Genomic DNA, 14,787 nt, shown 5'->3' with positions numbered 1-14,787 from the left:
AGAAAGCAGAGGGGGGGAGGGGTTGGGGGGCCGATGTCCCCCAGACTGGGCCGCAGTGTTGCCGAGGCCGTCAGGTCAGAGGGGGGGGGGGGGGGGGGGGGGGGGGGGGGTTAGGGGTTAAAACCCCCCGTACCACTGGGGAGGGCTACACCCTCGATATTCATCTCGGTGCTCCTCACGCCCCACAGTGAATCTGGCCTGCTCCACCGAGCCCCCCGCAGTGGGCCCGAGGCCCGTGTCCCCCGCAGCCACTCCTGGCAGACAACAACTCTTGAACAGGGGGGGACATAATACGATTCTGCTGAATGCTTTCTAAAACAATATAGTTTTTGAAACAACCCCCCAGCAGGCATTATACTATACAGACAACTGTCCCACATGACCTACAGTGTTGGAATTAATACATGTTAAGACGTACAAGTTACTTACCTTCGGTAACAAAATATCTGGTAGAGACATATTCTAGTTGAAGAGTCCTTACCGCCCACCCATCCTCCCCACTTTCGTGATCGGCTGTGCATCGACGGCTGAGTTTGTCCGCTCTGGCGTTGAGGGAACCCGCCAGATATTGAACCTTTAGGGTAATGCCCTGATGTTTCAGCCATGTCTGTCAGAAGGCACAACGCCTCTAAAGGTTCCAGGACCCTACTCCGCCCGGTTCGGTGCAGTACCACATGGCGGTAGTATTGTCCGTGAACACCTGCACTACTTTCCCTTTGAGAGAGGGAAGAAATGCTTTCAACGCAAGCCTGATCGCCCGGAGCTACAGAAGACTGATATGGAGCCCAGACTCCGCCGGAGACCAGAGGCCTCTGATCTCCGCCTCTCCCATGTGGCCACCCCAACCCAGAAGTGAAGCATCTGTCACTATAGAAAGATCTGGTTGGGGAGGGGGGAGGGATCTGCCGTGGACCCAATGCAGATTCGAAAGCCACCACTGCAGGTTTTTCGCAGTCCCCTCCGAGATCTGGACCATGTCGGAGAGATTCCTCTGATGCTGCGCCCACTGGAACTTCAGGTCCCACTGCAGAGCCCGCATATGCCTTCTGGCAAGTGTTACTTGCAGGATGCAGGAGGCCATGAGACCCAGCAGCCTCGGAGTCAGTCTCACCGAAACCCAAGACCAAGGCTGAAAGATCGGAATTATAGCCTGAATGTCTTGGATTCGCTTTTCTGAAAGATAAGCCCAAAACTGCACTGTGTCCAGAACAGCTCAAATGAAAGGGAGCGTCTGAGAGGGATTCAGGTGTAACTTCGCACGTTTATAGTGAACCCCAGCTTGTGCAGGAGGTTTGCCATAGTCTGAAGTGGGAGACGACTTTCTGGGGTGAGTCTGCCTTCAACAGCCAGTCGTCGAGGTAGGGGAAGACTGACACCCCTAACCTCAGCAGATGAGCTGTAACCACTGCCATCACTTTCGTGAACACCCGAGGAGAGAAGGGAAGGCCGGAGGGGAGCACGGTAAACTGAAAGTGCTTGTGACCTACCATGAATCATAGATAACGTCTGTGGGCAGGCAGGATAGGGATGTGGAAATAAGCGTCCTGCAAGTCCAACGCTACCATCTACTCTTCTAGGTCCAAAGGCAGACAGAACCTGACCCAGGGTGAGTATTCTGAATTTCTCCTTCTTGAGGAAGTAGTTCAGGTCCCGAAGGTCTAGGATAGGATGTAAGCCCTTGTCCTTTTTCGGCACCAGAAAGTAGCGGGAATAACAACCACGACCTACTTCGGGGACAGGGACCTTTTCTATAGCTCCCTTGGCCAAGAGAGCTGCGACTTCCTGGAGGAGAAGTGCCAAATGATCTTCTGGAAGGTGACTGAAGGATGGGGGCATGGCTGGTGGAACAGATTCGAAAGGGAGGGAGTAGCCCTTTTGAACGATCTGCAAAACCCACCTGTCCGTAGTGATGGATTCCCAGTGGGGCAGATGATGGTGAATCCTGCAGCCAACTGGATGGGAGTGAGGGGACGGACTAGGAGGGTTTGGAGGATGCAGCGGAGGCAGAGGTGGACTGGGCAGACCTCTGGTTCTCTGTCCTACGCCCACGTGGGATCCTGCGTCCCCAGCCACGCAGAGGCTGGACAGCATGGGTGGTATGATGGCTGGGTGAAGGGCACGACAGGGAGCCCCCTTCCATGGCCAAGAAATGGGTGAAAAGCGGACTGCGGGGGGCGAGGGGCATAGGAAAGACCAAGGGACTGAGCTGTAGCCCGGGAATCCTTGAATCTCTCTAAGGCCAAGTCCGCTTTGTCTCCAAAGAGATGGGACCCATCAAAGGGCATGTCCATCAGTGACTGTTGGACATCCCCAGAAAAAACAGAAGTAAGCAACCAGGCGTGGCATCTTAAGGCCACCGTCGTAGCAACCGATCTGCCCAGAGAGTCAGTCATGTCCAGTCCACAACGGATTGTGAACTTTGCTGCATCTCTCCCTTCATTCACAGCTTGGGAGATGATAGCCCGGGCCTCCTCCGGTATCTGCGGCAAGACTTGCGCAACCGTATCACACAAAGAGTGGGTATAGCAGCCCAAAAGGCATGTGGTGTTCACTGACCGCAGCGCAAGACTGGAGGATGAAAGCAACTTCTTACCAAACTGTTCCAGCCTTTCAGATTCCCTGTCCGGTGGTGCGGAAGGTAATGCGCCTGAAGAAGAGGAAGCCTGGATGACAAGACTCTCAGGCGTGGGGTGTTGGGATAAGGAACGTAGGGTCGTTCGAAGCGGGCCGAATGCGGCGTGCGATAGTCCTAGTCATAGGAGCACCTGTGTGGGGTTTGGACCAAGTACCCAAAAGGACATGGGTGAGGGCTTTATTGAATGGCAAAAGAGGTTCTGAAGTTGAAGCCCCAGGCTGAAGCACCTCCGTCAGGAGATTAGACCTGACCTCCAAAGTAGGAAGCTCAAGGACAAGGACCTCAGCTGCCCTACTGACCACCATACCATAAGTCACTCCCTCCGCCGTAGCCACGGTAAGAGAAGACAGCATGCCAGCGTCAGGAGAAGAATCCAGACCACTGGTGTTGCCCAATTCCTGAGCCCAGCACAAAGATGGGTCATCCTGGTGTTCATAAGGGTCCAGGGACCACTCCAATCCCTCCCCATATTCGTACCGATAGGAAAAAGGGTTTGAATCCGACCTGGGGCAAAAAGACCCCACCAAAGACAAAGGCGGCATCAGGCGATGCCGCTCTGATTCATCGGGGATAAGGATTGGGTTGTTGGGGGCGTGACTAAGATGGCGGCGTGCTAGGATGTGCATGTCCGAGCTCTGCCGCCCTGGCCCTGTGAATAGTTGCCTGGCCTGCTGGGGGGTCGCTTTGAGGCCCCCCCAAAGATACGGATGCCTCCGAGGGCTGCAATTTGCCCCCTGAAGACTTTGGGGCGTGCCGCTTCCAGTTCTCGGGAGCCGGCGGGCTCTGAGGCGCGGCCTAGGTCGCAGCGCGGGCGTCGGCCTGAGCCTTCAAGCGGATCTTCCCCCGGCGTCTTGCTTGATTTAGCGCCACGGGGCTGAGGGCCGAGGAGGCTTGTTTTTTTTTTATTTTTTTATTTCTAGCGCTGGTGCTTGCGGGCTGTGTTGAGGGCCTGGGCCCCGGTATCCTGGAGCTGTGGGCGCGGGGGCGCCCTTCCATGCTGGAGCCGGCTGGGGGCGGAAGGCTGTTGCCCCTAGACTGGTGTGCCTCGTAGAAGATGGAGGAGAGGCTTGAGATCCCGGTTACGGACGACAGAGGCTATCGCATCGCCAAGGGGTCGCTCCGCGCCCTCCAAGGCAGCAAGTAAGTGTGGGCCCAGGTAGAAGCCAGAAAACTGGAACACCGCAGCGGAGGATAGCCGGGTGCTGGATAAAACACTGGCCCTGATCCGGTGACGCTCCCCTGATTGCCAGAGAGGGCGGGCCAGGCACAAGAAGGCAGGAGCTATAAAGGTAACGTGCCGCAGGGGGTGATTACCGGGTGCGGGCCGAGGCACAGAATTTGACGTGGCAATTCCGAACGCTCTGTTACCTGCGGAGTTGTTGAAGATACCTGGGGAGCTGACCCGGCGAATTGCGATTGGGCCTGTGAACCTTGGCGACGTCTAAGTCTAAGCAAGAGCGGTCAGTGAAGGAGATGCTGGCAGGCGCCCGTCTGACATTGGGTGGCATGGCCGAGGACTCACCGGCGACAAGACCTCCAGAAGGTCGACTGGACACGGATTCAGATGGAGGTTCACCGGTCACAAAGGGCTTTTTGGCCTCCCTGTTTGATTCGCTCCGTAGTGATATACAGGAGTTGCGACGGGACATATCCCAGGAGATGAAGGAGCTGCGAGGAGAGGTGACCTCCTTGGGAGAGCGTGTATCGCAACTGGAGGATGGTGATATTCCTCGTGGCGAAGAATTAGCGGGACTGCAGCAGGAGGTTGTCCGTCTCCGAGAGCAGCAGGATCATCTCCAGATAGCAGTCGAGGATTTGGAAAATTGCTCTAGGAGACAAAACATCCGCATCAGGGGGGCCCCCGGTGGGGGCGGAGAAGGAGGACATTGGGGACTATGTGAGGGGTCTATTTCGCTCTCTACTTGGCCTGGACGAGACGCAGGAGATAGTCCTGGATAGAGTGCATCGAGTTAGCCGCGCTGGTGGCCCCGGAGACCGCCCACCGGACATTCTAGCTTGTCTTCACAACTTTGTCCTTAAAGAACGGATTCTGCAGCGAGCCCGCAACCTTCAGAAGGTACTCTTTAGAGGACATGAACTTCAACTATTCAACTATTCCATTACCTCTCTGTGCATACGTTGCAAAGGAGGAGAGAATTTAGACGGATCACGGAATACTTGCGGGCGCACAATGTGTCTTACTTTTGGGGTCATCCATTCCGCCTGGTCTTTCGCTGGGAGGAGTGGCTTCGGCAGGTGACATCTGTCTTGGAGGCGGCTCGGATCTGGGGTTGGAGGATATATGCCAGGTGTCGAGCGAGGGGGCGGCCTTGTCGGGGGGGGCCCACCGCGCTGGCGGCGAAAGGAGAGGAGGCAGAAGCTGCAGCGCCCAACGGCCTCGGAGCTGAGATCGGAGAGGGAATCTGATTTGATTAGTGTGGCGGCTGGAATCTCAGCTTAGAGAAGAGCGCCCGGGGGTGTCCTAATTGGCGGTTGGCCTTGCTACGAACGGCATGTCGGCCGTTGGAGAGGGTCGGGGGCGATGAACGTGGATCACCAAACATGGCTGGTTCTACTGCCCTCTGGAGATTTTTCCTCGTGAGGACGGATGTGCGAGGACTCATATGTTTTGTGCACCTGATGTGCGTATTGGTTGAAGGTTGTTGGGTTTCCCAGTGGGGTTGGCACTTAAGTGGAGATATTCCCAGGGCTTGTGGTTATAGGTGGGATAGATTTTGGCATGGGGTTTTCTTCTTGCGCTTTCTCTTCCTCTCTGCCTGCGGCCTTTAACTTAGCATATGATTATTAAATGTACTAGCCTGAATGTCCGTGGGCTCAATAACCCTACCAAGAGGTTGGCCGTTCTGTCCACCCTAGAGAGGTCAGGGAGTCACATATGTTTGCTACAGGAGACACATCTCGTCCCGAAAGACACCTATTGTATGCGCTCTAGGTGGTTCCCTAGGCAGTTTTGGTCCTCGGCAACATCAAAGCACGCGGGGGTGGTGATACTACTAGCGCGCTCATTCCCGGGGGAAGTAGTGTCCAAATTGCATGAGGTACAAGGGAGGCTTCTGGCTATGCGACTGAGACTGGGTTTTTTTCCCTTCACTATTGCTTCTCTGTACGCGCCTAACTCTCAGCAGGAAGCCTTCTTAAAACAAGCCTTGACCTCACTGTTGCAGTCCCCAGACGGCGCTATTCTGGTAGGGGGCGATTTCAATTTGGTGATGGATGGGGGTTTGGACCGTTCAGGTCACAGGTGGGGGCAGACAGGGTCAATAACCGAGGCTGGACGTCACTGGCTGAGTGAGTGTGGCTTGGTGGATGTGTGGCGTAGGACTCATCCCACGTTAAGAGATTACTCCTTTTATTCGGCAGCGACTAAGACATATGCTCGCCTAGACCTTTTCTTGGCCTCGCAGGAGTTTCTTTCAGGGATCAGGGACTCTTTGAGCCTCGAACCCTGTCGGACCACGCCCCGGTAACTCTGGTGGCCCACACGAATATGGTGCGAGTGAGCGCATCGGGGTGGCGGTTTAGGGACTCAATGCTTCAGAGCGATGTAACAGTACAGGCGATCCGCAAGGCTATAATAGACTACCTTGGCCGTAATGACGACGGGACCACTAGCACGGCGATGCTGTGGGAGGCACTGAAGGCTGTAGTTAGGGGGAAGTGATGTCGCTCTCAGCTAGGGACAACAAGGCAAGGAGACTACTTAGAGCGGATCTGGAACAGCGAGTGAGCGTTCACATAAACGCACCGGAGCACCGAGAGTTTGGCGCGAGCTTGAGAAAGTAAGGAAACAGTTGAGAGGGCTGGACTGGGATAGGGCAGAATATGCGGTGGCGCGCCTCAAACACAAGTATTATATGGGAAGTAATAAGTGTGGGAAGCTGCTAGCGCAAAGGTTGCGACCGCGGCGAACGGTGTCAATGATACAATGGTTCACTCTTCCCCGGGAACGGAAGCATGTACAAGTGACCAAATATCGGAAGCCTTTGTGGAGTTTTATCAGGCATTATATCAGGCCGAGGAGCCCGGTAATTCAACACCGGAGGCCTTTCTAGAGGGTATAGCAATGACGCCTTTGTCTGAGAGGGATGCGGCTTCTTTAGAGCAACCTATAAGGGCGGAAGAGGTTATATCAGCTATCTCACGTTTGCAGGCCGGGAAGTCACCTGGGCCCGATGGCTTCTCTGCAATTTTTTTATAAGACCTTCTGCATGGAACTTGTACCCGTTTTAGTGCGACTTTTTAATTCCTTTTGACTTACGGGGGCTCTCACGCCTAGTATGCTTGATGCCACTATTGTGGTAATTCCAAAGCCGAGGAAGGACCCCGAGGACTGCGCCTCATACAAGCCGATCTCGCTCCTGAATATCGATGCCAAACTGTTTACTGGCATATTGGCGCACCGTCTAAATTATTATATGCCAGGCTTGGTCGATCCTGATCAGGCGGGATTTATACCGCATAGACAGTGTAGCGATAACACCAAACGACTGCTCCATTTATTGGATAAAACAGAATGCTCTCGAAGGGAGACGCTATTTCTCTCTATCGATGCTGAAAAGGCGTTCGATAGGGTTCAATGGCCATAACTGTTTAAGGTGCTAGAGCGCTTTGGGTTGGGCCCCGGTTTCATGGCATGGATCAGATGTATCTACCGAGCCCCCCGGGCGGCGGTGCGGGTTAATGGGACGCTCTCGCTGCCATTCTCGATTCAAAGAGGAATCCAGCAGGGGTGCCCCCTCTGGCCCCTATTGTTTGCATTGTATATGGAACCCATGGCTCAGCGGCTTCGTGATGACCCTAGGATTGTGGGCGTGAAGTTTGGGGGAGATAAACACCTCATCTCATTATACGCGGATGATGTGATTCTTACTCTGGCGGAACCTGCGACCTCGCTGCCTGCGCTAATGAGTGTACTTGAGGAATTTGGAAGGGTCTCGGGATTCCGAATCAATATGCTAAAGTCACAGGCCATGAGTAGGTTTATCAGCGCTGAGCATGAAAGAGATTTGAGGGACCGTTTCCACTTCATATGGTCCTCCTCAAAGCTCCCATACTTGGGGGTTGAGTTAGGCTCCACGGTCGCCCGTACAGCGACGAATTATACAAAACTGACGCAGGATGTGCAGCGAGATTTGGAGAGCTGGGGGAGGTTAAAACTGTCTTGGTTGGGTCAGGTGGCGGCAGTTAAGATGACCATCTTGCCACGCGTATTATACGTGTTTCAGGCACTGCCGGTGGAACCCCCGCCACGAACAATAACAATCCTTCAAACAGCGGTCCTAAGATTTATATGGGAGGGGAAAGCGGCGCGGCTATCACAGCGTGTTATGTATCACCCTAAGCAGGAGGGGGGATTGGCTGTCCCCTGTCTTCTGAGATACTTTCAGGTGGCACAATTGCGTTTCCTATTAGAATGGAGCCGCCCGTCCTCCGAGAAGCATTGGTGTTTCATGGATCAGGCGGTGGTTGGTTCACATATATGGAAGGAGCCTTGGCTTAAGCGCTGTCACAGAGCCCATGGGTTGTACGTATTCCCGGTCACGGAGGTGTCAATGAGGGTGTGGGACCGCATGGCCTGTCGATTGGGCCTGACGACCTTTCCGTCCCCAATGACCCCCCTGGGTGCGAATCCTGATTTTGGTCCAGGCCTTCAAGTCGAGGCACTCCGTCGGTGGCATGAAGGGGGTTGTAAAAGGGTTGGTTGTTTTTTTGATGAACATGGAGTGATCCCCTTTGAACAGATGAGGGAGACATATGGCTTAACTGAGGCAGACAGGATGATGTATTATCAGATACGACATTGGGCTCTGTTACCAGCCAATAGAATATTAATAGACAGGCCCTTAACACCATTTGAAAAATATATTATAATGAAAAAGGATGATAAGGGGGGGGAGGGGGAGGGGAGTTATCCGACCGCCCAAAACTAAGGGTCAGCTGAGATGGGAGAGGGAGCTGGAGAGAGTTTTCTCTGAGGAGGCGTGGGAGAGCATTTTTTACAGGACACATCACACAGCTTATAATGCGGCAGGAACAGAGTCAGCTTATAAAGTGGCATCCTACTGGTACTATACTCCAGCAAGGATCCATGCCTGGGATCCTGTTAAGTCAGACCTGTGCTGGAGAGGGTGTGGAGGGACCGGATCGCTTATCCATCTCTTATGGCACTGCCCTAAGCTCCATCGGTACTGGGAAAATATACTAGACATTATTGACTCTGCTTTCGATACTCATATCCCCAGATTTCCTGCGTACATCTTACTCGGCCTTCCCAACGTGCTCACTTTCCCTTTGAAATCAATGAAAGGTCGACAGATGGCCTTAGCTTTAAATGCAGCCACACAGCTGTTGTTAAGCATGTGGGGGTCTGACCAGATCCCAACGCTAACATTATGGCTCCATAAGCTTTGGTTTATTCTCGCCATGGAAAAGCTTACCCTGTCTTCATTGCAGAGTAGTGAAGATTTTAAGGAACTGTGGCAACCATTCTTACAAATACTGTCTACGGAGTTCACGGAACTGACATGCCCAACCTACTTGAGGGTTTTGAAGCTGAATTGAGGGAGGAGAAGCGGGAGTGCAATGGTTGTGTATACCCAGGGCCATGATTATGCTGGTACAAGCCCTGGGAGTGCAAGATGTTGATGTGATTTGGTATGCCAACTGTGGGGAAACTATGTTTGATGTTATATCTAGTTTTTTTTTTCTTATCGCTATGCATAGAGTATATTGTATGGTAATGCAGTGATCCTATTTTGAAGTGTTGCATATGCGTTGTTTATAATTGAAAATACAAATAAACAGATTTGATCCATAAGGATTGGGTTGACGTCAATAGTGGGCACTACCGATGTCGGGAGCGCCGACAATCGATCTGGCACTAGGGAAGGTCTCAAGGGTGCGACCGGTGTCGGTGCGGATCCGCGAGTAGATCCAGAGGTGACCTCGGTGGCCGGAGTCGAAGCTGCTGGCGCGAAACCTGAAAGCCCCTCAACCGAACCCCTTGGGCCTGAAGGCGCCGTATCGGGGTCGGTCCGCCCAAAGATGAGGCGTATGGCCTCATAGAACTTAACGGGTGAGCCACGATGACCAGCGGATGAGCAACCTATGTTGACCGCCCACCTGATTAGCCAATGGGTGCCTGGACTACACATCATCATCGGGCGCTACATATTTTGGGTTCTTCAACTCTGTGGACCCTCTAGAGCTGAGTCCACGCTCAGTGGTGGAGCCGTGCAGGGCAAGCCCTCAGTTGCTCATGTTTACAACTACCCATGGGACTAACGAGGCGCCATCGCTTTTTCCTGGGCTCCTCCCGTAAGAACTCCAGAGGATTGACGCGTACCTCCGCCAAGCCCAAGAGGCAGCAGCCGTTGGCTCTATTCCCTTCTCCCCAGCGCTGAGGTCTCTAGAGTAACTCTGACCCCAGCCCGTCACCATGAGCAGAGTACCTACTACCGCAGACTAGGGAGCATCTGCAGCAGGTGTCAGAAGCCAGTGCGAGTACCCACACATATAGCAGCTATAGCGTCAGTTGCAGGCAGGACAAACATTACATACAGTACAATACAAATCATTACAGTATTCAAGTTTATGCAACTTGCTTTATTTGAAACACTGAATTCCGTCAACAACCTCTTCTCCAGCAGCATGGCACCCAATATCATCTGTCACAGAAGAGGAAAGTCGGCACTCCAGTTTTATATTCAAACCCAGGCAATTGCGGATTTCAAATGTTTCAGCTACTATCCTCCCAAAGTCCAAGACTTGTAATAGCAGAGGATAAGGTGTGTAATGCAATACATAACCTCAGAATCACGCTGTAACAGCAGAAGGCAGAACTGTGGGACAGGCGCATTCCTCACAAGAAAACAGCCTCCTTGAAGAGGAGGTGTGTCATTGGAGAAAGATCTTGCAAGAACAAGAAAGTAATCGGTCTGTCACTGTATAATGTATATACTACTTAAAATAACCCCTATTGGCAAACTTAGTTTAACGAAAGACAGATAAATGATATTATGCACATATGTTTTGTTGTTTACATGCAGATCCTTAATTCCAGTTTGTAGTTCACTGAGTTATATCAGAATGATTAGGACCAGCAGATAACAACATAATCTGTTTACACAGAATACACTTCAGTGACCTGCATACTTTGCAGAATGCACTTTATCCTTCTATACTATTTTATGATGAGCCAAACTAGACTGCACAAACATTTCTACTGAAGTCCACTAACCATCAAGTAGGTTACAGATCTTTCTTTTCAGGGATTTTGCAGCAGTTTCCAAGCGCTTTTAGAGCTTTTCATTGTTCAAGGGGGCTATTTTCTGATATTTATCTCATTACATGGGCTTTAATCCAGGGTTTTACTCGTGAGAAAGTGCCACTCGAATTGTCACATATTTGGCATTACAATGTCCCTGATAAGAACACTGAAAGCATGGAAATGTCAAGCATAAGCAAACTTGGTAGCTATCCTACAGCATAGCACCACAGGATGCTCCCTTGGGAGTGACAGTTGCACTTTACAAATGCAACATTCATTCATTCATTAATACATGAATAGTTAAGTAAAATACCTTGTAAAATAAACCAATAAATCAGTAAAGTGATAGTGCCCTCTAAGCCCCTGGAACTTGAGGCTTTAGTGGTGGTACCAATCTATAATCGGAGTAAACAGTGGCATCTGAGTGAAGGCAGGTGCAATGTCATTGGTGCCAAAGTTACTCAGAGTTTATCCCCAATAATCACTTTAATACTGTTGAACAATTAGTGTCTTTCGAATCCCAGTACATAGGTGTTTTTTTTAAAACTTTTTAATTAAGATCTCAGTCATTTGGTCTTTTATTGAATTAGTAGTCTAAATGGCCTTGATGTCATGAAGGCTGAATCCTGAAGTCTGTGCATATTGATCACCTGATGGCTGTTCTGCTGTTTATGGATTGCATCAAATATTTCCTACATAAAGTTAACAAATCTACCTGTTAGCCTACAATCAGCACCTGGCAAACAATACAATATGGCATGCTGGCAAGAAGGTACGGACAATTCACGGAATAAAGGTTTGAGTAGTTTCCTTCTTTCAAAAAGGAAGTCTTGGCAGGCACAAAGAACATGCGAAAATGTTATCTTGTAATATACATAAAACGGCAACCTTTGTTGTCTGTAGTGCGTTTCCAACTTTGTGTATTTTCGCCTACCCCTAATAGGCCAAAATAAAGACTTAGGAATTTAACTTTGAGATCCCAAGATATGGGCTTCATTAAATATTCTTGCACTGCCAATTTCACATAAGTTATCACTGTAAACTGATTAAGGTGTCCCACCTGCAAAATCCACAGATCAGTTTCTTTTGACTTTTATGGTTTTACTTAAGAGTTTAACAATTTTCATATGTGACACTCGAAGTCCATAGCAAAATCATACCTAATTCTCTAAGAGTAGACCTAATGGCTGTGATCGTAGAGCAGGCAAGTTCTTGGCCTAGTTGGTATTTAAAACACCATTATAAGCTTTAGATAATTTAAATCAAAGTTACAGCAATGACGCCTTTTGAGCTTATATACCTGCTCTGAGAGGCCAAAGTTTACACAAACCTGAGCTTCTCGCGTGGAATTTGGGAGCCTGAAGATGGTTTTATACAGCCTAGATTGCGTCTGGTTAGGTAATCCCCACAATTGTCGAGGGAATGCTTCAAGCTTGCATATTAATGATAGTAAATACTTTGTGTTTATAACAGCGGTAACAGCGAGTGTCCTGTGAGATTTTTTGCCACTTTTTTTTGTAAAGCAAAGGCTATTCCTTTTGCTTTCATTGCCATTGATCTAATGACTGCTTAAGACAGACTGAGGCTTGCATATCTACCCCTAGGTACTTGTCTTCTTTTCGTTGATATCCAAACTGTTCCTTCTGCAATAGATGTCAAGTCTGGTTAGGTAATATTGGAGATCATCATTAAGTAATCAAGCAAGAATGTGTCATCAGTGAATTACAAGACAAGAAGGTGCTGGCCATATAATTTTGCCACGCCAGCCCTCTGATTTAAGATTTATGGTTCCATGTCAACAATGAACAAGTTTAATAAAATTGGGACAAGCACACACCGCTGTTTTAAACCACAGTTCATATCCACTTTTTTTTAGAAAGAATTTCATCATTTTCTAATTTTATTTGAATCCAATTAATGGAATTCAAACCTCTAATGGCATTCAGTGTATCGAATTGGCAGTCCCCATTTATCCAGCTTCTGCTATAGCAAATTCCTGTTGATGCTGTTAAAAGCCTTTCTGAATAAAGCATGCATTTAAAGGCCTTTTATGGCTAAGGCATTGTGGGCTAGCAGGGCAAGTGTTACGATGTAGTTAATGGTTTCACAGTTTTTCAGAATCCCATTTGGAATTACAGTATCAGACTCAAATCACATCAAATAAGCTTTATGCGAAAGCAGTTGACATAAAAGCATACGTGCACAAAACACAAGCGATACATTAACCACAAACCAAACATTACGAAAAAAGCATTAAGACTCAGGTAGAATACATGTTAGGACCAAATAAAACTGTAAGATACAGGGTTTTTGTAGTTAAAAGCTATTCTAGAAATATTAAAATAGATATATTCTGTACAGGATAAAAGCATAAAAACACAACAGAACAGTAATAAAATGGTTAAAACCACCCAACAGGTCACATACGGCTACAGATATAGAATTTACTTCGCAATCACTAGTAAAATTTATTAATTTCCTGTGTCTCAGAATGGCTCATAAAAATATAGACATGATGTTACAAATGAATATGGTTGGTAAAGACTGTAAATACACCTAAGCTGGTCGACATTGCATCAAGTCCATGGATCTCAATAATGGCAGCAGAAATATCTTTCTTGTCGAATTATACAACGAACAAAATAGAATTGTATGGAAAGTACTTTGCTTAGTAGCCATGTCACATGGGCATTTGGCCATGGGCCTTGACCAGTCATTTATGGCTGCGAAACTCACTAAGTGTCGGAAAAAATCATCCTAAACCTGGTTAAAACAAATCTATGCTGTTCATCGCTCACCTCCTTTGGGAATAGTTGCATGCCAGGTGAGGTTAAAATCAACTGTTTCTTAAGATCACTTGGCTTAGGCAGTTCAACAGATAGACTTGGTTCTTCAAAGTGTGTCAAGTAGTCTTTTTTCAGGTTTTTTTCTTGTGACAGCTCATTGTGTTTCTGGTTTATATTAGTGATCTGGGTGTCCTAGGTCACTCAAAGTTTTTTACGTATCCCAACCATTGGACTTTTCCTATGTGAGAGGACCTAAGACAATCCCCTATAATCTCGTGGTTCAGCTTGGTGTACTCAGAAGTCAAAATCTTGTGCCATAGAAAAATCGGTTGAGTTTTAACTAGGTTTCAAATGAGCGGGACCCCTAATTCTGAGTGGCATACATGTGATGGACTACTCTGTGAGAGAGAAAGAAGGTACTTCAGGAAGGCATTCTCTATCAGCTGCAAGGAGTCATGGTTTACATGCCCCCAGAGGCCTGCCCCATACAGGGCTGTTGACATACATGTGGCCTTATACACTGTTAGTAACTCCCTAGGGGGTTTCTTACCAATCTTGCAAGCAAAGTAGCACAAGGCTGCAACAGTTTTCTGGAAGTGTAGCCCTCTGGTTCTAATTGCCATCCACCATGTCCCTTTTAAGTTGAACATGATCCCCAGGTAGGAAAAGGACGTAATGTAATCAATTCTAGTATCTTTTATCATGAGGTTGGGGGTTTGGCGTAGCGGTAACACTTTCCCACACCTCATAGCAAATGTCTTGTTTTTATAAACTTTACTAGTAGCCCCAGTTCCTCCATATAGGACACAAAGCATGCTAGTAGCTGTTGCAGTGCAAGGGGGGGGGGGGGGGGGGGGGGGGGGGGGTTTCACGCCATAAGAACAGCATCATCAGCATATAAAAGAGCAGGAATGGGCCAGGACTCTATTTGGGGTAGGTTGTTACAATTAGCAGATAATACATTACCCAGACTATTAATATATAAGGAAAAGAGAAAAGGTGCCAGGACACAACCCTGCCTTACAACCCTCTCTATACTAAAAGGCTGGGTACATTCGCCCTTTAGTCCATATTGC

The 14,787-nt window shown here is 49.1% G+C and overlaps 1 protein-coding gene across 9 annotated transcripts in view; it reads right to left on the bottom strand.

Moving 5' to 3' along the window:
• Positions 1 to 14,787, bottom strand: part of TANC2 (tetratricopeptide repeat, ankyrin repeat and coiled-coil containing 2) — a 1,999,198-nt gene that overhangs the window by 688,664 nt on the left and 1,295,747 nt on the right. The window lies entirely within an intron of this gene.

The sequence above is a fragment of the Pleurodeles waltl genome, chromosome 6 (genome assembly GCF_031143425.1).
Source record: "Pleurodeles waltl isolate 20211129_DDA chromosome 6, aPleWal1.hap1.20221129, whole genome shotgun sequence".
NCBI classification, from domain to species: Eukaryota; Metazoa; Chordata; class Amphibia; order Caudata; family Salamandridae; genus Pleurodeles; species Pleurodeles waltl.
This window is presented reverse-complemented; position numbering and strand designations above follow the sequence as displayed.